This window comes from Thalassophryne amazonica, chromosome 15 (genome assembly GCF_902500255.1).
Source record: "Thalassophryne amazonica chromosome 15, fThaAma1.1, whole genome shotgun sequence".
Lineage (NCBI taxonomy): Eukaryota > Metazoa > Chordata > Actinopteri > Batrachoidiformes > Batrachoididae > Thalassophryne > Thalassophryne amazonica.
In genome coordinates this window covers 27,527,105-27,552,136 of record NC_047117.1, presented here as the reverse complement: position 1 = coordinate 27,552,136, position 25,032 = coordinate 27,527,105, and the positions used below count along the sequence as shown (strand labels likewise).

The following is a 25,032-nucleotide window of genomic DNA, read 5'->3' as shown; positions in this document are numbered from 1 at the left end:
TTGCCCCAAGGTGCTATATATTGTAAGGCAAAAACCATACAATAATTACAGAAAAACCCCAACGGTCAAAATGACCCCCTATGAGCAAGGACTTGGCGACAGTGGGAAGGAAAAACTCCCTTTTAACAGGAAAAAACCTCCAGCAGAACCAGGCTCAGGGAGGGGCAGTCTTCTGCTGGGACTGGTTGGGGCTGAGGGGAGAGAATCAGGAAAAAGACATGCTGTGGAGGGGAGCAGAGATCAATCACTAATGATTAAATGCAGAGTGGTGCATACAGAGCAAAAAGAGATGAATAAAAAGAAACACTCAGTGCATCATGGGAACCCCCCAGCAGTCTAAGTCTATAGCAGCATAACTAAGGGATGGTTCAGGGTCACCTGATCCAGCTCTAACTATAAGCTTTAGCAAAAAGGAAAGTTTTAAGCTTAATCTTAAAAGTAGAGAGGGTGTCTGTCTCCCTGATCTGAATTGGGAGCTGGTTCCACAGGAGAGGAGCCTGAAAGCTGAAGGCTCTGCCTCCCATTCTACTCTTACAAACCCTAGGAACTACAAGTAAGCCTGCAGTCTGAGAGCGAAGCGCTCTATTGGGGTGATATGGTACTATGAGGTCCCTAAGATAAAATGGGACCTGATTATTCAAAACCTTATAAGTAAGAAGAAGAATTTTAAATTCTATTCTGGAATTAACAAGGAGCCAATGAAGAGAGGCCAATATGGGTGAAATATGCTCTCTCCTTCTAGTCCCTGTCAGTACTCTAGTTGCAGCATTTTGAATTAACTGAAGGCTTTTCAGGGAACTTTTAGAACAACCTGATAATAATGAATTACAGTAGTCCAGCCTAGAAGAAATAAATGCATGAATTAGCTTTTCAGCATCACTCTGAGACAAGACCTTTCTAATTTTAGAGATATTGCGCAAATGCAAAAAAGCAGTCCTACATATTTACTTAAAATGCGCATTGAAGGACATATCCTGATCAAAAATGACTCCAAGATTTCTCACAGTATTACTGGAGGTCAGGGTAATGCCATCCAGAGTAAGGATCTGGTTAGATACCATGTTTCTAAGATTTGTGGGGCCAAGTACAATAACTTCAGTTTTATCTGAATTTAAAAGCAGGAAATTAGAAGTCATCCATGTCTTTATGTCTGTAAGACATTTCTGCAGTTTAACTAATTGGTGTGTATCCTCCGGCTTCATGGATAGATAAAGCTGGGTATCATCTGCGTAACAATGAAAATTTAAGCAATGCTTTCTAATAATACTGCCTAAGGGAAGCATGTATAAAGTGAATAAAATTGGTCCTAGCACAGAACCTTGTGGAACTCCATAATTAACCTTAGTGTGTGAAGAAGACTCCCCATTTACATGAACAAATTGTAATCTATTAGATAAATATGATTCAAACCACTGCAGCGCAGTGCCTTTAATACCTATGGCATGCTCTAATCTCTGTAATAAAATTTTATGGTCAACAGTATCAAAAGCTGCACTGAGATCTAACAGGATGAGCACAGAGATGAGTCCACTGTCTGAGGCCATAAGAAGATCATTTGTAACCTTCACTAATGCTGTTTCTGTACTATGATGAATTCTGAAACCTGACTGAAACTCTTCAAATAGACCATTCCTCTGTAGATGATCAGTTAGCTGTTTTACAACTACCTTTTCAAGAATTTTTGAGAGAAAAGGAAGGTTGGAGATTGGCCTATAATTAGTTAAGATAGCTGGGTCAAGTGATGGCTTTTTAAGTAATGGTTTAATTACTGCCACCTTAAAAGCCTGTGGTACATAGCCAAGTAATAAAGATAGATTGATCATATTTAAGATCGAAGCATTAATTAATGGTAGGGCTTCCTTGAGCAGCCTGGTAGGAATGGGGTCTAATAGACATGTTGATGGTTTGGAGGAAATAACTAATGAAAATAACTCAGACAGAACAATCGGAGACAAAGAGTCTAACCAAATACCAGCATCACTGAAAGCAGCTGAACATAAAGATATGTCTTTGGGATGGTTATGAATAATTTTTCTCTAATAGTTAAAATTTTATTTGCAAAGAAAGTCATGAAGTCATTACTAGTTAAAGTTAAAGGAATACTCGGCTCAATAGAGCTCTGACTCTTTGTCAGCCTGGCTATAGTGCTGAAAAGAAACCTGAGTTTGTTCTTATTTTCTTCAATTAGTGATGAATAGTAAGATGTCCTAGCTTTACGGAGGGCTTTTTCATAGAGCAACAGACTCTTTTTCCAGGCTAAATGAAGATCTTCTAAATTAGTGAGACGCCATTTCCTCTCCAGCTTACAGGTTATCTGCTTTAAGCTGCGAGTTTGTGAGTTATACCACGGAGTCAGGCACTTCTGATTTAAGGCTCTCTTTTTCAGAGGAGCTACAGCATCCAAAGTTGTGCTCAATGAGGATGTAAAGCTATTGACGAGATACTCTATCTCACTTACAGAGTTTAGGTAGCTACTCTGCACTGTGTTGGTATATGGCATTAGAGAACATAAAGAAGGAATCATATCCTTAAACCTAGTTACAGCGCTTTCTGAAAGACTTCTAGTGTAATGAAAGTTATTCCCCACTGCTGGGTAGTCCATCAGAGTAAATGTAAATGTTATTAAGAAATGATCAGACAGAGGGGAGTTTTCAGGGAATACTGTTAAGTCTTCTATTTCCATACCATAAGTCAGAACAAGATCTAAGATATGATTAAAGTGGTGGGTGGACTCATTTACTTTTTGAGCAAAGCCAATAGAGTCTAATAATAGATTAAATGCAGTGTTGAGGCTGTCATTCTCAGCATCTGTGTGGATGTTAAAATCGCCCACTATAATTATCTTATCTGAGCTAAGCACTAAGTCAGACAAAAGGTCTGAAAATTCACAGAGAAACTCACAGTAACGACCAGGTGGACGATAGATAATAACAAATAAAACTGTTTTTTGGGACTTCCAATTTGGATGGACAAGACTAAGAGTCAAGCTTTCAAATGAATTAAAGCTCTGTCTGGGTTTTTGATTAATTAATAAGCTGGAATGGAAGATTGCTGCTAATCCTCTGCCTCGGCCCGTGCTACGAGCATTCTGACAGTTAGTGTGACTCGGGGGTGTTGACTCATTTAAACTAACATATTCATCCTGCTGTAACCAGGTTTCTGTAAGGCAGAATAAATCAATATGTTGATCAATTATTATATCATTTACCAACAGGGACTTAGAAGAGAGAGACCTAATGTTTAATAGACCACATTTAACTGTTTTAGTCTGTGGTGCAGTTGAAGGTGCTATATTATTTTTTCTTTTTGAATTTTTATGCTTAAATAGATTTTTGCTGGTTATTGGTAGTCTGGGAGCAGGCACCGTCTCTACGGGGATGGGGTAATGAGGGGATGGCAGGGGGAGAGAAGCTGCAGAGAGGTGTGTAAGACTACAACTCTGCTTCCTGGTCCCAACCCTGGATAGTCACGGTTTGGAGGATTTAAGAAAATTGGCCAGATTTCTAGAAATGAGAGCTGCTCCATCCAAAGTGGGATGGATGCCGTCTCTCCTAACAAGACCAGGTTTTCCCCAGAAGCTTTGCCAATTATCTATGAAGCCCACCTCATTTTTTGGACACCACTCAGACAGCCAGCAATTCAAGGAGAACATGCGGCTAAACATGTCACTCCCGGTCCGATTGGGGAGGGGCCCAGAGAAAACTACAGAGTCCGACATTGTTTTTGCAAAGTTACACACCGATTTAATGTTAATTTTAGTGACCTCTGATTGACGTAACCGGGTGTCATTACTGCCGACGTGAATTACAATCTTACCAAATTTACGCTTAGCCTTAGCCAGCAGTTTCAAATTTCCTTCAATGTCGCCTGCTCTGGCCCCCGGAAGACAATTGACTATGGTTGCTGGTGTCGCTAACTTCACATTTCTCAAAACAGAGTCGCCAATAACCAGAGTTTGATCCTCGGCGGGTGTGTCGCCGAGTGGGGAAAAACGGTTAGAAATGTGAACGGGTTGGCGGTGTACACGGGGCTTCTGTTTAGAACTACGCTTCCTCCTCACAGTCACCCAGTTGGCCTGCCAGGGGGTAACTAACGGCGGCTAAGCTACCTTGGTCCGCACCGATTACAGGGGCCTGGCTAGCTGTAGAATTTTCCACGGTGCGGAGCCGAGTCTCCAATTCGCCCAGCCTGGCCTCCAAAGCTACGAATAAGCTACACTTATTACAAGTACCATTACTGCTAAAGGAGGCCGAGGAATAACTAAACATTTCACACCCAGAGCAGAAAAGTGTGGGAGAGACAGGAGAAGCCGCCATGCTAAATCGGCTAAGAGCTAGTAGCTGCGCTAAGCTAGCGGATTCCTAAAAACACGCAAAGTGAATAATGTGTAAATAATTTAGAGGTGATTCAGCAGAAGGAGTGCTTTAGTTAAGGCACGTAAAGATTACACTGGGAAACAAATCGTAATCTAGATAACTAGATCAATCTAACTGCGCAGATTAAACAGCTAACATACAGATAAACACCGCTGTGCTCCGGAACAGGAAGTGATACAATACCGCAGTGAGAGCCAACCACCAGTAGTGCTGGTGGTTGGCAGCAGTGCTGTTTGCTATAAAACAAAAACAATACCAACAACTTTAGATTTTCACAAATTGTATTATTGTAAATGTAGTTGTGTGTACATACTCTAAAACAATATTCAATCCTGTTTGTTGTGTGGTTTATACAGTATGTAATGTAAATTCTTACATGTACTGACTGGATTTCTAAATGGTTGGTATTTCAATTTTTAATTAAAGGTCATTATACAGAGGGAAACATTGTATTGTACAAGGTTGTGTTTAAAGTGCACAAATGTTATGGTGTAATGCTCTATCTGTAATTTGCAAAGCATATAGTTGCATATCGTACGCTGTGATAATGAAGGGCATCGGCTGGAATTTAAAGTTTTCTGTATGCATGGGTGCATTCACCAGATTTAATCAGACCAGTGTGTAAATAAAAATACAGTTGACTGACATGTGACATCAAGTAATTTATTTCTAATGTCATTCTGTGCTGATTTTCATCTCTTATAAACTTGTTCCAGTTAAATTGCAGAATCTTATAGAGTTCTGTGTTGGGTCCTTTGTTGTTTTTGTTCTATTTTTCAAATACAATTTTTTTTTGAAGCTACAGAACTACTTTCCATTGTTATGCCGATGACACCCATCTTTATATGCCCATTAATGCTAATAATTGTTCTCAAATTAGGACCTTGGAGGATTTTCCAGCATCAGTGACAAGTTGAATGTCCAGTAACTTCCTGCTCTTGAACTCAGCCAAGATGGTCTTACTGACTTTCCAGACTGACTTATTAAGCAGCGTAATAAGATAAAAAAATTTAGGTGTGATTTTTGATCCTATCTTGCGCTTTGATCTGCACATTAGATAGATTAGTAAGCTCGCTTTCTTTCATCTCCATAATATTGCAAAGATTCAACCTTTGCTGTCAGTGGAGGATGCAGAGACACTGATTCATGCCCTTGTTTTGTCTATTGACTATTGCAATGTAATTTTTTTCTGGCTTGCCTCATTTGATCATCAAGGGCCTCCAGCTAGTTCAGAATGCTGTCACTTTCACACACTGCACCACAGATAGATATAGGGGCATGGAAGACTCCACTGAATTGTTGAAGTGATCTGGATCTGGATCCAAATTCTATATCAAGATTTCACTTTATACTGTATAGGCTTTAAAGGATTTCGTCAAAACTACTTCACAGATTCTCACCACATTTGCACCACACTTAGATATTCAGGCATAGTCCTGGCTCTGGGGGGGTGGTTTTTGTGTACATTTCTCTTTGAGAGCCAAAACTTGCATTTTCACCTTACCTATGATGAGGACATTCAAAAAAGCTTGGTTAAGATTTTTGTCTGTGGTACGTTTTTTCTGCAGCGCCCAATTTTCAATTATGGTTCAGTGCTATTTGGCCAAAATTCTAGAATTCATATCTTACGGAATAACTAACAAGACGACAGTGGCATAGTAAATAAATTACCTTTACCTGTCATGTTTAGATGTCATTTAGAGAATATTTTGACAAAAAAAGATTTTTCTGTTATGTGTCGACGCGGGTTGAGGAGCGGACCTGCGTCCGACGGAACCCAGCGCTAAAATAACCAGAAAGCGGTTCCAATAACAAAAACAATTTATTTCTTTCACCCTCTGGTGCATAATAAAGTGTATAAACAAAAAATGCCTCAGTCTGGTGGAGTGAAGGCTGGCACGCTCTCCAGCGCCTAAAAGGATCGAAGCCTGGCGCTTCTGGACTCACCTTACCGCCAAACACCCCCCAGGTGGACACGACAAACCGACTCTCTGCGAAGGATAGAAAAGGTGAGGTAAGTCAGCAGCTACAACCAATATCCTTCAAAAGGCACACACTATCAGCAACACATTCAGGTCTGTATTTAAGCTTTATGTAAATGAGCAGCTTCTCACAACAGGTGGAGGATCAGTTGTCCGCACGCCACAGCAGTGAGAAGCGAGCTGCACAATTCTCATCACAATTCAAATATACTGCGTAACAAAATACCAAGTCACTATCAACAAGTAGTCAAACAATTAATCACCTCTGATGTGTGCTGACAGCATGTGTCCCTCACCCTTCCTGCTTCACAGGCACGATGTGTCAAACCCAGGCGCGGTCCTCAGCGTCTCACAAACGAACATCACAAGGTCGAGTTCCCGGCAATTCTGCTTGAATCACACATGGCTTAAATGCAGAACGCCATCTAATTATCTGCTTCAGCTGAAAGTCTTTAAGGTTGCATGTGAGCACCATCCACAGGTGCTGCACATAATGTTGATGAGGGTGAAGGATTCTTCAGCCAGCACCTTCTCCACAGACAAATCAGTTTTCATACCACCTGGAGAGCAAATAAAAGAAAAGAACACCAAAATGTCCAGCCACACCCCCCCCAACACACAACATTTTCCCCCTAATTTTGCCAAAAAATCACTTTCAGTTTGAAAGCCACTAAAAGATTGCAAGCCTCCCTAGATACTATTTGTATACAAAAATAAGACAGCTTTTGTGAAAAACATCCTTATGGGGTCCTTTTAATAAAAACACTTTCAATTTTTATTTTCAGTATACTGCAGGGTCATTGAGGGGGTTAATGTGAACCAAAGTTTCTCCTACCCCCCAAAAATGGTATTTACCAAATCAGCTGATTAGTTCTAATTCATGGAATAATTGATATTGAAACTTGATTTTGCTATTAGGGTACAGGGTGTTGTTGGGTTTTTTTTTTTTCGCACTACCTGGTTGTTAAGATCTACGACGGCATATTAAGGCCATTCAAAGACAGGAAAAAAAAAATGGAGATTAAATTTTTGAGTTTAAAGTCACAAATATACGAGAATGAACATGCAAATTTAGGAGAAATAACAAGCAAATTTGCGAGATTAAAAACATGCAAATCTGCAATAATAAAGTAGCAAATTTGCCACAATTAAACACGCAAATTTTTGAGATTATAAACATGCAAAAATGTGAGGAAAAAAGGTAGCACATTTAACGCTAGCTACATTAACTTAGTAATTTGATAAATAGCCAAATTGCATTTGCATTAACTGCAAGCAAAAGCATTATAACATTATTTCTCTTATCTCTCAGACATTAAATATTGAAACCGCTGTCCATATATTAATTCTTTTTGACTGTAAAAACGTACATGATGAAGCCATTGTCCCGTCTCATTCCATCGCTAAGGCGCCAATAGGCTGTATTTGCATGTGCATTTATGTACCTGTAGTTTTACACGTTCTAATCTCGCATTGTCTTTTTCTCGCAAATATACAGGTTTATAATCTCGCAAATTTGCGTGTTATTTCTCGTAAATTTGCATGTTTATCCTCGTATATTTGTGACTTTAAACTCGAAAATGTAATCTCCACTTTTTCCTCCCCGTCTTTGAATGGTCCTAATGCGCCGTCGTAAAGATCTGATGTTAAAGCATCACGTGATAAATCTGTTTCCAGGTCCAAAGACCTGCAAGTTTACAATTAAAGTTACATCTGTATGATCCTTTTAAAAATCTACAGTTTGCTTAGTTTGTGTTTACAGTGTGTGCAAACCTCCGTTCCTCGTTCTCCGCCTCCACCTCCATTAACCGCATTCGTCTGTTTCTAAGGTAAGAACACTTAATAAAACTTTTTTCTTTTAATTTATATATTTTATTATGCACACGTAAAATATACATGTCTGTTTGTTAATAAAAAAATGTATTACAATAAACAGGATGTTAAAGTGCAAACTTCACTTTCCTCCCGAATGACATGAACAGGAAGCGATCGCAGTTCACAACTCCCATTGAAAATAACGGAGAAATGACCTGAGCTTCTGGGATTTTTACATAAAACAAATGCAATAACAACGTCTAAAAACCCAGTTAATATATCCAGGAGAGTGTTAGGCACAATATACAAAGAGTTTTATGTTGCGATGTTAATGCTGTCGTCCATGTGCAACGGTTTAAGTGCAGCCTGATCAGAGTGCAGTTCTCAATGTTAATGACAGCGCGCCTTTTTTGTTTGGACCCGGAAGTTGAAAATCACACTTAACAACCGGAACGGTGGGAGATGAGTAAAGTCCGCTGTGTCTTAAAATGTTGGCAGCGTACAGCATGAGGCCAAATAAATTAAGGTGTCACTTAAAGACATTACACCCCAATCACGCAGATAAGCCGCTTGACTTTTTTTCAGTGAAAATGTGCCGAATATAGCCAGCAATCATTCCGATTTGTGAATGCTGCTTCAGTAAACCAGTGAGCAGCGTTACCGTCATAGCACCATAGCAGAGAAGCTGAGCAGCCATAGATATGGTCATGCTGGATGACGCAAGTGCTGCAAAACTAAAAACTAATAAAAAATAAATAAATAAATAAAAATCACAAAAAATAATCGGAAAAAAAATCAGCACAAATTGTTTTATTTATTTTTGCTTTGTCTGTTAAAATGTTTTATTTATTGAGCTCCTGAGTAAGTGTTCTAATCAATTTGAATTTATTATTTATTGATTTTATTTCATTTTGTTTTTCAGTTGGTTAAAAATGGTTATAGTTTAAGGATTTTTTTTTTTTATTTCAAGTAATGTGATACAAATTTTTTTCTGTTACAGACTAAAAACAATGTTAATAAAGTTATTCTTCACTGCAAGTTGCTCTAAAGTTCTTTCTTTTTTGTTTTCTTTAATGTTAATAAGGATACAATGTTATGCAGACAATTTTATAGACAAATGATACTATTTATAGTTACGGCAGAGAGTGGGGGGGGGGGGGGTGAAATGTTTTCTTCAACTTAGGGGGCGCGTAAAAGAAATAAATTGAGAAGCACTGAGCTAAATGAAGGCAGGTGTGAGGAAAACATGGTGAAGAAATGGAAGAGACAAGAAAAGCTGAAAAGGTCAAGATTACACACACGTAGGGAAGTGCACAAAAGCCAAAACATGGCACAATAACAGGCAGTGCTTAGCACTGTTGCCTCACAGCAAGAAGGTCATAGGATCGCTTACCACCGAGGGCATTTCTTTGTGGAGTTTGCATGTTCTTCCCATGTTCGCATGGATTCCAAGTACATTGAAGACACACAGGTGAGGTGAATTGGAAACTTCAAATTGACCGTAGGTGTGAACGTATTTGTTTGTCTATATGTGACCCTGTGACAGACTGGTGTCCTGTCCAGGGTGGACCCTGCCTCATGCCCTAAGAGTGCTGGGATAGACTCTAGCTCCCTGCGGCCTGTTAATTAACAAAATGCTTCAGATATCTGTCACTGCAATAGATGATGACTGGAGTGCCATTTTAAGATGAAATGAGGTCATAATCTGTGAACTGCAGCTAATGACGCAGGCGCAGTGGAGGCAGGGTGGACCAATTTTTAGGGGAGGACCATTCGGTCTATGGTGTAGTACTCAGAATGTACTGGCTGCACACCCCATGTGGCTGAGTTAATTTTTTATTTTATTTTTAATATATCTGCAAAAATCATTTTTTCACATTGTCATTATGGGGTATTGTGTGTAGAATTTTGAAGAAATTTTGAGGAAATAATGAATTTCATCCATTTTGGAATAAGGCTGTAACACAACCAAAAGTGGAAAAAGTGAAGCACTGTGAATACTTTTTGGTTGTACCATAAATGGATAGGCATTATGTAGTGTATATCGCTAAACACAATATGTTGTAAGGATGGCAAAATCTTTTTTCTTACTGTTTTCACCAAAATGTAGATTTGAAAAAACAGGGGGCAAAAACAAAATACAGTGTGCCCAATTTAAATCTTTAAAGTACATTTAGGTACCGCAGATGTTTTGAAAAGTACATACATTTTACAAAAATAGCAACAATCATAACATATGATGGAAAATGACAATAAATAATGATATAAATATTTGCCCAATTTCTTAACCTTAATTGCAATAACTCAATGAAAGCATTTTAAAATAGGCCAGTGTTATTCAACTTATATACCTGAATGAAACATGATTTGTATTTGGTGTATTAACAATGCTACATTTCATTATGTAATACTTGATATTCAGTGATGCCGGTAACGCGTTACTCTAATCTGACCACTTTTTTTAGTAACGAGTAATCTAACGCGTTAATCTTTCCAAATCAGTAATCAGATTAAAGTTACTTCTCCATGTCACTGTGCGTTACTATTATTTTTCATTGTGGGTCGATAGCAGCATTAAACTTGGTCTGTGGGCAGGAGGTCGGGGTTCGACTGAACTGCCCACTTTCAGTGAGCTGTGAACTTTTAATCCGCGGTTTTTTGCAGCTGCTCGACTCGTCCTCACCTCTTAAAGCGCGGTGATCAGCACACCTGCACTGAACTTTACAAAGACATTTTTATACTTTTTTTCCTCCTTTATTTAGAATTCTGAGCTGAGCCGCTCTGTATCTGGTCGTTAAAAACAGCTGATCCTCCGCGACGCGTCAACAACTAACACTATTTTCCACTCAAATGCACCTAAACTCTCTTTCTGAAGACCACATGATGTGAAAACGCAATAAAACTTTCTTACCTGTAAATCTGGTCATGTTTTCTGCATAAATAAATGTTATCCATTCTTTGTGCTCAAACGCCAAAGCAGGGGCGAATCCAGATGGAATGGGGGCGTGGGGCAGGGATGTGCCCCCTCCCCACAACACCCCTAGATTAAAGGTGCAATTTTGAAGCCGTTTTTTACTACAACTAATATTGCTTAAAATAATAATAATTTCGACAAGTAAAATGTTTAGAGAGAATTTAAATGTTAGAAAAATGTTAGAATTTAATAGTTACCTTTATAAACAATGTAGGCTTGAAATTGCAAGTTTTACTGTTACAGTGCTGTCAACAGTTAAATATGAGGTCAAGAAAGACGTCTTTATTTTACTTTTTATAAAACAAGTATTTATTTTCATTGAAGTCAAGAAAGGGTGACTATAAAGTGAGTTTTGGCAAAACAGGTATCATTGTCATGTTGAGGTGGCAGAGGGTTGTTGTCGGCAGCTGGGAAAAGTAACTAAAAAAGTAACTAATAATCTAACTTAGTTACTTTTACAATTGAGTAATCAGTAAAGTAACTAAGTTACTTTTACAATTGAGTAATCAGTAAAGTAACTAAGTTACTTTTTCAAAGTAACTGTGGCAACACTGTTGATATTCATAGTTGAGTGTACATGTGTTAAGTGACAGAGAGCATCCTGTGGATTAAAGATTCACTGGAAAGGTTGTGGTTTAAAAAGGTTGGGGGACTTTACTGAACTATAGAACGAACAAATATAAAAAATCCTTGTAGCAATGTTGAAAGACATTAGAATTCCTGCCTGAGCCGACCAACTCTGGTGAGGAAAAGAGACGGTTAATTAGCAAACTGTCCTTTGTCTAAGTCAAGACAAAAGGTCAGGCCACAGAATACTCAAATGGCCACGCTGCTTTCCGCCAACACTGGGTCTATGGATGTGTATGGGACTTTGAGACTTTTGTTTCTGGCTTTGACTGTTGCTCTGAAAACATCAAGCTCACCTTGAAAATCCTTTGTGAACTTGCTCGGAATCTCCTCACTGAAATGCTCCTCGGGGTTATTGGCCAAGAGGGACTTAGAAACATTTCATGAACACAATGGAGAATGTCAACATGACTTTTTCATCTGCACATAAAGATTCATAAGATGTTAGCAGAAATGTACAATGATATACTTGTCTTGCACAGGTTCAATTTTTCAAGCACACATCCACCCAGCCCTATAAACCTCAATACCCCACACAACCACTTGACCCATCAATACAAAATCTGTAACCACTTGCTGGCCCATTGAGATTCTTCAAGCTAGATAGCTTCAGCCTTGACCTTTTTCATTCAGCTACATGTTTTTTTTTTTTCCAGTATATTCATGATGTGATTTATTTTTTATCTATTCATTCATTTATTTTCTGTTATTGCATGAGTTTGCTGACTGAAATAAATTAAAAATATAAAAAAAAATCAAATCATGTCACTCTGAATGCACATACAGTCCATCCAGAAAGTATTCACAGCGCTTCACTTATTATACATTTTATGTTACAGCCTTATAGATTTGTACCTCAAGACAATCCTGTCTCAAAGGTCTACAGACAATTCCTTTGACTTCATGCTTGGTTTGTGCTCTGACATGCACTGTCAACTGTACGACCTTATATGTAGACAGGTGTGTGCCTTTCCAAATCATGTCCATATGCAATTCAGCTGTAGAAACATCTCAAGGAAGATCAGTGGAAACGGGATGCACCTGAGCTCAATTTTGAGCTTCATGGCAAAAGTTGTGAATACTTATGTGCATGTGATATCTTATTTTTAAATTTTTAATAAGTTTGCAAAAATCACACTCATCACTTATCTTCAACCGCTGATCTGGGATCGGGTCGCGGGGCAACAGCTCCAGCAGTGGACCCCAAACTTCCCTTTCCTGGGCCACACTGACGACCCCTGACTGGAGGATTCCAAGGTGTTCCCAGGCCAGTGTGGAGATATTATCTCTCCACCTAGTCATGGGTCTTCCCGGGGTCTCCTCCCAGATGGATGTGCCTGGAACACCTCCCTAGGGAGGTGCCCAGGGAGCTTCTTTAACAGATGTCCAAACCACCTTAGCTTGGTCCTTTCGACGCGAAGGAGCAGCGGCTCTACTCCGAGCTCCCCACAGATGACCGAGCTTCTCACCCTATCTCTAAGGGAGACACCAGCCACCCTCCTAAGGAACCCCATTTCAGCCGCTTGTACCTGCAATCTAGTTCTTTCGGCCATGACCCAACCCTCATGACCATAGGTGAAAGTAGCAAAGAAGATTGACCAGTAGCTGGAGAGCTTCACCTTTTGGCTCAGCTCCCTTTTAGTCACAACAGTATGGTAGAGCGAATGCAATGCAGTCCCTGCTGCGCCAATTCTCAGACCGATCTCATGCTCCATTGTCCCCACAGTTGCAATCAAGACCCCGAGGTACTTGAAATCCTTTACTTGGGGCAAGACAACATTCCCAACCCAGAGTAGGCAATCCATCGGTTTCCTGATGAGCACCATGGCCTCAGATTTAGAGGTGCTGATCCTCATCCCAGTCACTTCACACTCGGCTGTGAACCTATCCAGTGAGTGTTCGAGGTCACAGGCTGATGAAGCCAACAGGACCACATCATCTGTAAAAAGCAGTGATGAGACCCTGAGCCCACCAAACTGGAAACCCTCCTATCCCTGATGACACCTCGATATCCTGTCCATGAATAGCACAAACAGGATTGGTGACAAGGTGCAGCCCTGGCAAAGGCCAACCCCCACCGGAAAAAAGTCCTGCTTACTGCCGAGCAGCTGAACACAGTTCTCGGTTTGTGAGTAGAGATTGTATGGCCCTGAGAAGGACCCCCTCACTCCATACTACCACAGCACCTCACACAGTATCTCCCGTGGTACCCGATCATACGCCTTCTCCAAGTCCACAAAACACATGTAGACTGGATGGGCATACTCCCAGGCACCTTCGAGGATCCTTGTGAGAGTGAGTCAGGTGTTACACGACCAGGACGGAACCTACATTGTTCCTCTTTAATCAGAGGTCCAACTTTCAGCTGAACCCTCCTTTCCAGCACCCTGAAATAGACTTTACCAGCGAGGCTGAGTAGTGTAATGCCCCTGTATTTGGCGCAGACACTCTTTGGTCCCCCTTTTAAAATATAATACCCCCACCCCAGTTTGCCACTCCTTAGGCACTGTCCCAGACCTCAACGCAGTGTTGAAGAGATGTCTCATCCAAGACAGTTCCTCCACACCCAGAGCCTTCAGCCTTTCTGGACGGATCTCATCAACCCCCGGGGCTTGCCACTGCGGAGTTGTTTGACTACCTCACTGACTTCCACCAGGGAAATTGATAATAATCCTCCATCAGCTTCCAGCTCTGCCCCTACTATAAAGGGTGCTCCGGTCTGATGCAGGGGTTCCTCAAAGTGTTTCTCCCAGCAGCGGACTACAGCCTTAGTTGAGGTCAACAGAGTCCCATCCTTACTGTAGACAACTTGAATGGGTCCCCGTTTTCCCCTCCTGAGGTGCGTCACAGTCCACCAGAAGCACCTTGGTGCTGACTGAAAGTCCTTTGCCATGGTTACTCTGAACTTCTTCCACACCTGCTGCTTTGCCTCCCCACAGCAGAGGCTGCTGTGCTTCGGGTCTGTCGGTACCTTGCAACTGCCTCCGGAGTCCTCCGAGATAACATATCACAGAAGGTCTCCTTCTTCAGTCAGACAGCTTCCCTGACCACCGGTGTCCACCATGGTGTTCGAGGGTTGCTGCCCTTTGAGGCACCTAAGACCTTCAAGCCACAGCTCCCCACTGCAGCTTCAGCAATGGAAGCTTTGAACATTGCCTATTCTGGTTCAATGCCCTCAACCTCCACAGGGATGCTAGAAAAGCTCAGTTGGAGGTGTGAGTTGAAGAGCTGTCAGACAGTGGATTCCTCCACACATTCCCAGTTCACCCTAGCTATCCGTTTGGGCTTACCAGGTCTGTCCAAAGTCCTCCCCATCCTCTGATCCAACTCACCAACAGATGGTGGTCAGTTGACAGCGCTGCCTCTCTCTTCATATGAGTGTCCAGAACATGCGGCCTCACATCAAATGATACGATCACAAAATTGATTATCGATCTTCAGCCTAGGGTGCTCTGGTACCATGTACACTTATGAGCAGTGGTGGACACAGTTTTGCTAATCTGCTAACCACTAATTAGCGAAGCTAACTTTCTTGCTAGCAGATAAGCTTTTCAACTAACTTCAAAAACCATCAGTGGACCAATTAACTTCCGATAAATTTAGTTCAGATAACTTTTAAGAAAAACATTTATAAACCCTGCTGACTCATGTCTGCTGTGTATTTTGCAGAAGCAAGGCACCTGAGAGGAGCTGAGCTCAACTCTACCCCAGCAGAAGGAGCCTGGTCGCCAAGCTGCCACAAAAAAAAAACAAAAAAAACAAAAGTCATTTTCCTTGACAGCATACAGTGGTCCAGCCGTGAGGCAGACGTCTTGAAAAGGGAAGCAGGTTTGACTTATGGCTTTGATTTATAAATCAAATGAATCTGGATAGAATAATTACATTAATGTCAACTCTGTCATTTGTACAAAGTGAAAATATAACACATCTTTTAATATTAAAATAGTGTACTAATTCTGAAGTTTTGAACATTTAGCACACACAGATGCCCAAAGGGATTATGGGTAAACTGAGCTGTTTCCCACTGCCATCCAGTAGATGGGTCAAAATGCATAGAACACTGCCATCTACTGGTGACTGGCTATATCACATGGTTATCAAATTACAACTTAACAGATTTTTTTTTTCATTTGTAAAAAAAAAAAAAAAAAAAGCATTTCCAAAACCGAAAGTCTGTGATATAACCATTATCAGTTAGTGGTTCGCTGTAGCTAGTTAGTTAAGGACAGTCCATGACTAGCACAGAAGCCCAATAACAAATGACTCTTCGGGTTTAGATCGGGGAGGCCATTCTTCCCAATCATGCCTCTCTGAGTGTCTCTGTCATAGCCCACATGTGCGTTGAAGTCCCCCAACAGAACAATGGAGTCCCCCACTGGAGTAGTGCCAAAGAAATTCTTTTTATGACTGAAATCTTGAAAAACCCAGAGGCTGTACAGCTTTAAATAAAATCAAATGTGCAAAATTGGTTGAAAGTTAGTTTAGATTTCAGGTTAAATGTGTCCAAGTACCACAGTTCTGTGGCTGTATGTAGAAAATTCCCCTGAGACCACATCAGATTGAGGAGCATATGCTCACAGTGACACATTCAAAAGAGATGACATTTTGACACCACATCACTCTCAAAATGGGTGAATGTTTTTAACAGTGAGTGAAGTGCCAATCTTGTCAGCAACCCCCATAAGGATAACTTAAGATGAATATTTTGACAGAAAATCAGTGTCTCTGGAAGAAACCCACACAGACGGAGAATATGCACACTCCACACAGAAAGATATTTAGTTTGGGTAGAACCAAACCCAGAACCTTTTTGCTGTGTGGCAATAGTGCTAACGACTCCAGCACAGTGCTCTCCATGAATGAACATTAAAGGTGTACTGGCCTCTGGGTTTTTTGAAGATGTAAGTCATAAAAATAATTTTCTTTTTCACAACAATAATTTTATTCCTTAGCCTTTGAATAAGGGATTCATAACAAAAAATACAGATTTGGTTTATTTCTATTTATGTCCAGAGATCAAGGATCCACCAAGTAGAGTTTATTATATCCAGAGTTTAAGGATTCAGTGACCAATTTCACATTTATTTACTTTAGACTCAATAAAATGTTGTTGACATAGAAAACCTGTAAAGCCTACTTTTAGTACACAGAAAATTCACAAGTGGTATCGGTAAGGGAATCGACAAGGAATCGGCTTGATAAGCGGAATCGATAATGGTATCGATATCGATCTTATCAATAGCCATCCCTACCAATAGCCATCAATAGCCATCCCTACCGATATGTCACAGAGCTTTTCAGATTGTTCATCGCCTCCCCGTCCAAAGCGAAAGCTAAGAAAGTCGCTAAAAATGCTACCGTATGTCATCTTAGGCCACTTCTTCATGTCGTCCTGCCACCTCTTTATATTTGTCGACATTGTTGTCTCGTTTGAGCTGTGACAGCTGCTGTTTACACTTCTAACCCTCGTATAAAGTGGATTAGCATGAACAGTTAACGTGTAAGCAAATGCCGGTTCTGGTTCATACTGGAGGTCTCACCCATAATTCACGCAAGGTCTCATGGGGGCTCAGAATAAAGTGGATATGTGAGGGATTTTAAATGAAAATGCATTGGGATCGGACAGGACGTTTTGTCCGATGTGAGCGAAAATCCGTTTTACAAAATCTGTTATATACAGTGTTTATTACATGGAAAACCATGCAAAAGCATTACGACTTTTGCGTTTGTCTGGTGAGTGCAAATATCCAGTTTAGAATATACGATGACAGTTTTGATGAATGTTATTGTATCCGAATAAAAAAAGCCTAATTGATTACAAAAAAACGTAGTAAATCTCAGTCTAACTGAAATTAAATCTCATATACGAGGTCTGTCCGTAAAGTATAGGTCCTTTTTATTTTTTTCAAAAACTATATGGATTTCATTCATATGTTTTTACGTCAGACATGCTTGAACCCTCGTGCGCATGCGTGAGTTTTTCCACGCCTGTCGGTGACGTCATTCGCCTGTGAGCACTCCTTGTGGGAGGAGTCGTCCAGCCCCTCGTCGGAATTCCTTTGTCTGAGAAGTTGCTGAGAGACTGGCGCTTTGTTTGATCAAAATTTTTTCTAAACCTGTGAGACACATCGAAGTGGACATGGTTCGAAAAATTAAGCTGGTCTTCAGTGAAAATTTTAACAGCTGATGAGAGATTTTGAGGTGATTCTGTCGCTTTAAGAACTTTTCACGGTGCGAGACGTCGCACAGCGCTCTCAGGCAGCGTCATCAGCCTGTTTCAAGCTTAAAACCTCCACATTTCAGGCTCTGTTGATCCAGGACGTCGTGAGAGAACAGAGAAGTTTCAGAAGAAGTCGGTTTCAGCATTTTATCCGGATATTCCACTGTTAAAGGAGATTTTTTTTAATGAAAGACGTGCGGGCGAATTGCAGCGTCGGCTCGCAGCCGCCGCGACTCTCCGCCACAGGAAAAACACCTCTGTTGGAAGCCTTGAGGACAAGTTGGAACATCTCCAGCTGATAAACAATTTCTCATATACTCACTCCACTGAAAGCCATCAAAAGCCAACTGGATTTTAACAAATGGTTATCAACACGGAGGTGTTTTTCCTGTGCCGCCGCGCCGCGTCGGCTGCGTCCCGACGCGCGGACCCGTCCGCACGTCTTTCATTAAAAAAATCTCCTTTAACAGTGGAATATCCGGATAAAATGCTGAAACCGACTTCTTCTGAAACGTCTCTGTTCTCTCACAACGTCCTGGATCAATAGAGCCTGAAATGTGGAGGTTTTAAGCTTGAAACAGGCTGATGACGCTGCCTGAGAGCGCTGCACGACGTCTCGCACCGTGAAAAGTCCTTAAAGCGACAGAATCACCTCAAAATCTCTCATCAGCTGTTAAAATTTTCACTGAAAACCAGCTTAATTTTTCGAACCGTGTCCACTTCGATGTGTCTCACAGGTTTAGAAAAAATTTTGATCAAACAAAGCGCCAGTCTCTCAGCAACTTCTCAGACAAAGGAATTCCGACGAGGGGCTGGACGACTCCTCCCACAAGGAGTGCTCACAGGCGAATGACGTCACCGACAGGCATGGAAAAACTCACGCATGCGCACGAGGGTTCAAGCATGTCTGACGTAAAAACATATGAATGAAATCCATATAGTTTTTGAAAAAAATAAAAAGGACCGTTACTTTATTGACAGCCCTCGTACTCACATACTAAATGAACCAGTGTCTGTAGTTTTATGAATTCCTTGATATCATTCAGTAACACGCCACATAACAAATAAAAACAGCCATGTGTTGATTTGTCAGCAGGAGTGGAGGATATCAGCATAAAATACATACTAACAGGAGGGTAACCTGCAGGATGCCTTGTAAACAACCCTGTAACCCCCGACACAGAATTGCTCAGCTTTTGGTTTGATTTAATTTTTAACCTGCTTGCTAAAAAGATTTAAAAAAGAAAAACAGCTATTTCAATCGCTATGACGTCTTTCTGTTTTGTTAAAAACCTTGTTATTGTGCTGCCTGTCACTCTCTTTTTCACTCAATTTCCAAACATTATTTTCTTCTCCAAAGGTGGAGGCAGTGAAGTCAGTCCCTGCAGAGCTGCCTACGCACTGCATAAAAAAAAAAAAAAAAAGAACACAGAAGTTGGCTTATTTCACCTCCATTTCCCTAATAAATGTGCTACATTCTGTGCAGCTGCTCATTGGCATGGTCATATGTGACATAGGGGCCAAAAAAGGAATCAAACTCAGGCCTCCCATACTGTTGAGTGAAACACAAACACATCACTTATTTTGGAAAGATTTTGTTTTCTTAAAAGAGGTGATACAATCAGATTTGGCTGCAAAGAAAGCAAAAGATGAAGTGAACAAAGCTGTCATGCTGTGATATGTAGGATTTAATTTACAACAATCATTACAAAATACAAACACTACGTATGGTACTGTTTGATATGTTTGTCTGGAGTAGGTAGTTATCAAAAACTGTGTCCCTGCAACAAGGAGAACAGAACTCTTAACCCCCAAAACATGAATCAGCTGCAAATCGTGAATTATCTGCAAAATGTTAATTGCAAAACGACAACACTGAAGAAATATCTCCCAAAACATGAACGCAGGTCTTGCAAAACATGAATATCATTCATTATTATCACTTTACCGAGGCATTGCTAGGCCGGTATTGTAGATTTACGTCGATGCTACCTGGCTATACCCGCCCGCTGTGCATAAACAAATGACCTCATAGTGCACGCGCAGCCCAAGAACTGTCCGCAGAGGGGAAAAAAAAAAAAAAAAAAAAAATAAAAAGGCAAGAAGTGTTTGTTGGTCCCAATATGGATCTTCCGGATGATTTTTCATGGATAGTACGACAATGAACAGCAGCTAAAGCTGCCAACTTGATGAGGACGCACTGCCGAATTTGGAGAGCAGCACGCGCCAGCTGACACGACAAAAGTTAAGTGAGGCAACTTTTTATGTACGCGTTACGTGTTGTGTATCTCTGTAAAAAGTGATAATAATGCAAATAACATGCTGTTGTTGTGCAGTATGCATTTTTCTGAGTCCCTCCATCCATGCCGTCGCCCGCAATGACCGATATTCGCCCTCGTCTAACTCTAACGAATATCGGTCATTTTGGGCGACTGGTCATGGACGTTGGGCCTCTAAAAATGCATACCACCCTCCAAAAGCATGTTATTGTATTATATATAAAATAATACAATAACATATTCAGTTTAAGTAGTTTATGGCTTTCAGTTTATGGATTAATTACTACAAGAAATGTTGATTGCAAACCCTATCCCTGCAAAAATGATTTTTTTTTGGTGGGGTGGGGGGCGTCACTACAGCCGGTGAAGCAGGGAGGTAATCCCTGAGCAGGATCTCGCTTCTGGTATGATGCACTTGGTCCCACCAGGCGTGTCCTGCTCCAGGGACAGCGACAGATGAGGAGTTTGACTGGGACGGTCCACCTGTTAAACTCAGGGAGGACAGAAACCTCTGCTGGAGACTCAAGTTAGAAAGATATTCACAAATTAAAAGTTCACGGCTCAACAATCTTAAGGGAAATGTCGTAAAAAAAAAAAACACTAGTTTCTAACCCCAGGAATGTAGACGAGCTACAACCTTATCCATATGAACCGTCCTCTGGGCTGGATAAATAACATTGATCTGAACGAGCAGATTTTTGAGAAACAGAAATGTAGGGACCGTCTACAACGTGCAAATACAAAAATACACCAGAAAAATATTCAAGAAATTCAGTTGTGGTGTCACCAAATTCACTGAACACATCAATGGTCTCCTGCTAATTATACTACAGCACTTAGGTTGGGAAAATGACATTGTGAAAAACTTTGGAGAATTTTTCATTGTTTAAATTTTCAAAAGTGTCAATGTTATACAGTGTAGTGACACAAAAGTTTCTGCACTCATCAGTGGGGTCCTGCTGGTTATACTACAGCACTCAGTTTGGAGTGATTTTTTAAATAATGTAAGTAATAAAATGAGCAATAAAATTCACTAAAATTCCATTTCTGCACATTTTTCCAAACTGAGTGCTGTAGTACAACCCTAACCCTAACAGTATGTTCACAGGAGGGCTTAATGCAGGAACGTTCACAGTTCAGGAATTGTTCACAGAGATCAGAGATCAGCAGTGCTGCGTCTTATGACGCAGTTCAGTTAAGATTGACTTGGCTTCAGGAATGACTTGAAAGTTCTTAGTAGTTCTGCATAACAGTTCATACAGTTCTTGGTAATGCACAGTCACTGACAGGAGCAGAATGAGAGGCGGAATCTTACAACCTCAGAGGCAACAGGAACTTAGCTGAATGGAGCAGAGCAGCACGCTCTGAGGCTGAGTGCTGAAGAGCAGCGGCACAGCTGCGAGTCCAAAGTGACGTAGTGCAGGTCATGGCGTGGAAGCCAGGAGACGTTGCAGCGTGGAAGCCATGCAGGAAGGTGTCTGGGAACACCAAAGGTCAAAGAGCTCTATTACGGAAAATAGAGGTGCCAGGTTACCTTTCATTTTTGTCTTTGCCTCTGAACAACACCACGTGGTGTATTTTGACCTGTGCCTGTTTTTTGGACCACACTTCAGCCTTATGTCTGTCTGCTACCTTTGCCTCGCTGCTGGATCTCCTGTGTACTAACTCCCTGCTTGTTTTGATCATTAAACCTTTTTCTTACCCCATCAGTTGTGAGAGTTTGCATTTGTGTCCACCTCAGTTTGAGCCACTCCTGACAATTTTAAGCTCTTCATGGGATGACTGACCATTTAGATAATAACTAATAAAGTTTAATGTATTCCAAGGAATGTTTTTTAACTGTCTGATCTAGCTTCGAGTTACTTAATATTAAGTATATGCTAAGTATATGCTGTGACAGACACACTGCAAGCACGTTAAAGTCAATCTAATGGACAAGCTTGACAATTTAATAGCTCTGTATCCATTACAAAAAGCACCTTCAATCCGAGCTGCTCCTTGATGTTGTATTTTTTATTTTAACTCAGAGTAATATAGGATGAACAACATTTTAGTTGTTAAAAACATAGTTATTATTATTGCAAAAAAAATGATAATGTCTTTAAACATGGACCATCACTCTAAGGGAGGTGGGTGTCCTGAACCTAACCCCTCCAGCTACATGCCTGTGCAGTTTCTAATAGTAGGAGAACAACAGACACAAAGAGAAGAAAAACTGTTTTATGTGGAAAACATGAATTGATTGACCAATAAAAAGGTTATATCACATGCGCCATCCATCAGAAACAGACTTGGTACATACTTGAACTGAAAGAAACCATGAATATGTTTTTAAAACTTGCACCGTGAGTATGTTGGCTGTTGTCTCTGCATTGGCACCGTGCTATGAAATAGAGGGAGACTGAGTGTTAACATGCTTTTAAAACCCACACCACAGCTCTGTGGTGAACTTAGCAGAGCAGAATGTCTTCTCACTCCGCTGCCACCATGTATATGTGCACATAGAAATGCACACTAATTTTGTAACTTAGGTTTAATTTATCTAATTTATCAATAATAATAATAATAATAATAATAAAATCTTGATTGAGCCAATTTCAAATGCTCCAGTCAGACTGGGGCATCCCCATATTCCTGTTTTAATATGAGCAGATTAAATTAAGGCATGATGGGATATGTTTAACTTAATGTTGTCTATTTTCTTCTCAAAGTAATCCAAGAAATCTTGTGCTGTAAAAGGAGAGCGACTTACAGGTGATTGTCCATGAATAAGTGTTGCCACTGTCGAACAAGAACTTTGAGTTATGTTTGTTTCTGTAATCAAATCAAAGTAATAGGCCCACTTTGTAGGCAGTAGTGCATGCTTATAGTCTAAAATAGTATCACGCCACGCAAAGTGGAATACTTCTAATTTTGAACTACGGCATTTTCATTCCAGACGTCTAGCCTTATGCTTGAGGTCACGCAAGTATTGAACCAAGGTGACTGTGTTTTGGTAGGGGTATGGATTTAATATAGATGGTGCAATCATGTCGAGTGTAGTTTTGAGTGCTGAGTTTAAACTGTCCACAAGACTGTCTACTGATTGGGCATTTTCCAAAGACTTCCAAGACAGAATTGTCCTGAGGCACAAATCTGGAGAAGGGTACAGAAACATTTCTGCTGCTTTGAAGATCCCATTGAGCACAGTGACCTCCATCATCCATAAATGTTCAGATCCCCACGACTCTGCCTAGAGCTGGCCATCTGTCTAAACTGAGCGATTGGGGAGAAGGGCCTTAGTCAGGGAGGTGACCAAAAACCTGATGATCAATCTGTCACAGCTCCAGCATTCCTCTGTAGAGAGAGGAGGACCTTCAAGAAGGACAACCATCTCTGCAGCAATCCACCAATCAGGCCTGTATGGTAGAGTGGCCAGATGTAAGCCACTCTTTCATAAAAGGCACATGTCAGCCCTCCTGGAATTTGCCAAAAGGCACGTGAATGACTCTCAGACTGGAGGTGTCAGAGAGGAGGATGCTGAGGAAACTGCTCAGCATCCAGGACAACACCTTCATCTTCTACGCTGTAGTGTGCTGGGGCAGCAGGCTGAAGGCAGCTGACACAAACAAACTCAACAAGCTCACCAGGAGAGCTGGCTCTTTCCTGGGGGTTGAGCTGGAGTCCACGTTGGAGGTGTCAGAGAGGAGGATGCTGAGGAAACTGCTCAGCATCCGGAACAACACCTCCCACCCCTCTGCATGCCACACTGACATCCTGTCAGAGCACCTTCAACCACAGACTGAGACCACCAAGGTGCACCACAGAACACCGTCGGAGGTCTTTCCTACCAGTGGCAATCAGACTTTATAATTCCTCCCCCTTCTGCAGGATGAATACATAATGAACAGAGTTATCCAGATACTCAGTTATGTGCAATTTTATCGAACACCTTGTGCAAATGTCTTTCAGTCATTTCGTATATAGTAAATTTGTTGTACTTATTGTAAAAAAAAAAAAAATTGGGGCCTAAAATCATTTTGCACATTTGTTAAAGGTTTGTCCAGGAAGTGCTCAAATACTACTACAAGAGTGATGCTGAGGTCCAGAAAGACTCTGAACTGCAGAAGTGGTTTGCAGACATTGTTGAACATGGATTCCTTTCACAGGCAGACACAGGTGGGCACAAACTAAATGATCAGACATTATACCAGTGAATGGTATTCAACTTATTCATAATTATTTCACATCACAGGCCTAATATATTGTCTTCTATTCTCAGGAATTCCATAGACCTTGACCACTGTGGCTAAATCCCTGAATTTTGTCACCATGGTGATTTTTACATCCTCAGCCCAGCATTCTGCAGTAAACTCAGCACAGGAATCACAACTCTATCAACGTTATAATATTACTGTGCGTATAAAAAGTATTCACCCCCTTGGGCTTTGGGCCGTTTCAGGGGAAAAATTAATTCAGGCTGCTCTGTATTAAAATTTCTGAAAGAGACCTTTTTAAATCCAATCTGAAAACTATTCTTTACAACTTGACATAAATTAAATAAAAATATCAAAGCCAAAATTATGGGCTGCATAAGTAATGGCACCCTTTAGTATAGCACAAGTAAATTATCGCATTTACAGCAAAATTTGGACTGCTTCATCACCAGTCATAGATTCATGGTGGAATGGCAAAGGGAAAGAATTCCATACAAAGGACTTTTCAAATGTGCCCTCTGGCAAACTCTAGCTGAACTTTCAGGTCATCTTTTTAAGAAAAT

The 25,032-nt window shown here is 40.7% G+C and overlaps 1 long non-coding RNA gene across 1 annotated transcript; it reads left to right on the top strand.

Annotated features, from left to right (window-relative positions):
* The first annotated feature begins 6,827 nt into the window (after positions 1-6,827).
* On the top strand, positions 6,828-24,567 carry LOC117526348. The gene is made up of 3 exons (XR_004565263.1): positions 6,828-6,839; positions 24,310-24,431; positions 24,535-24,567. It is a non-coding gene; the product is annotated as an uncharacterized LOC117526348 (long non-coding RNA).
* Positions 24,568-25,032: the final 465 nt, after the last annotated feature.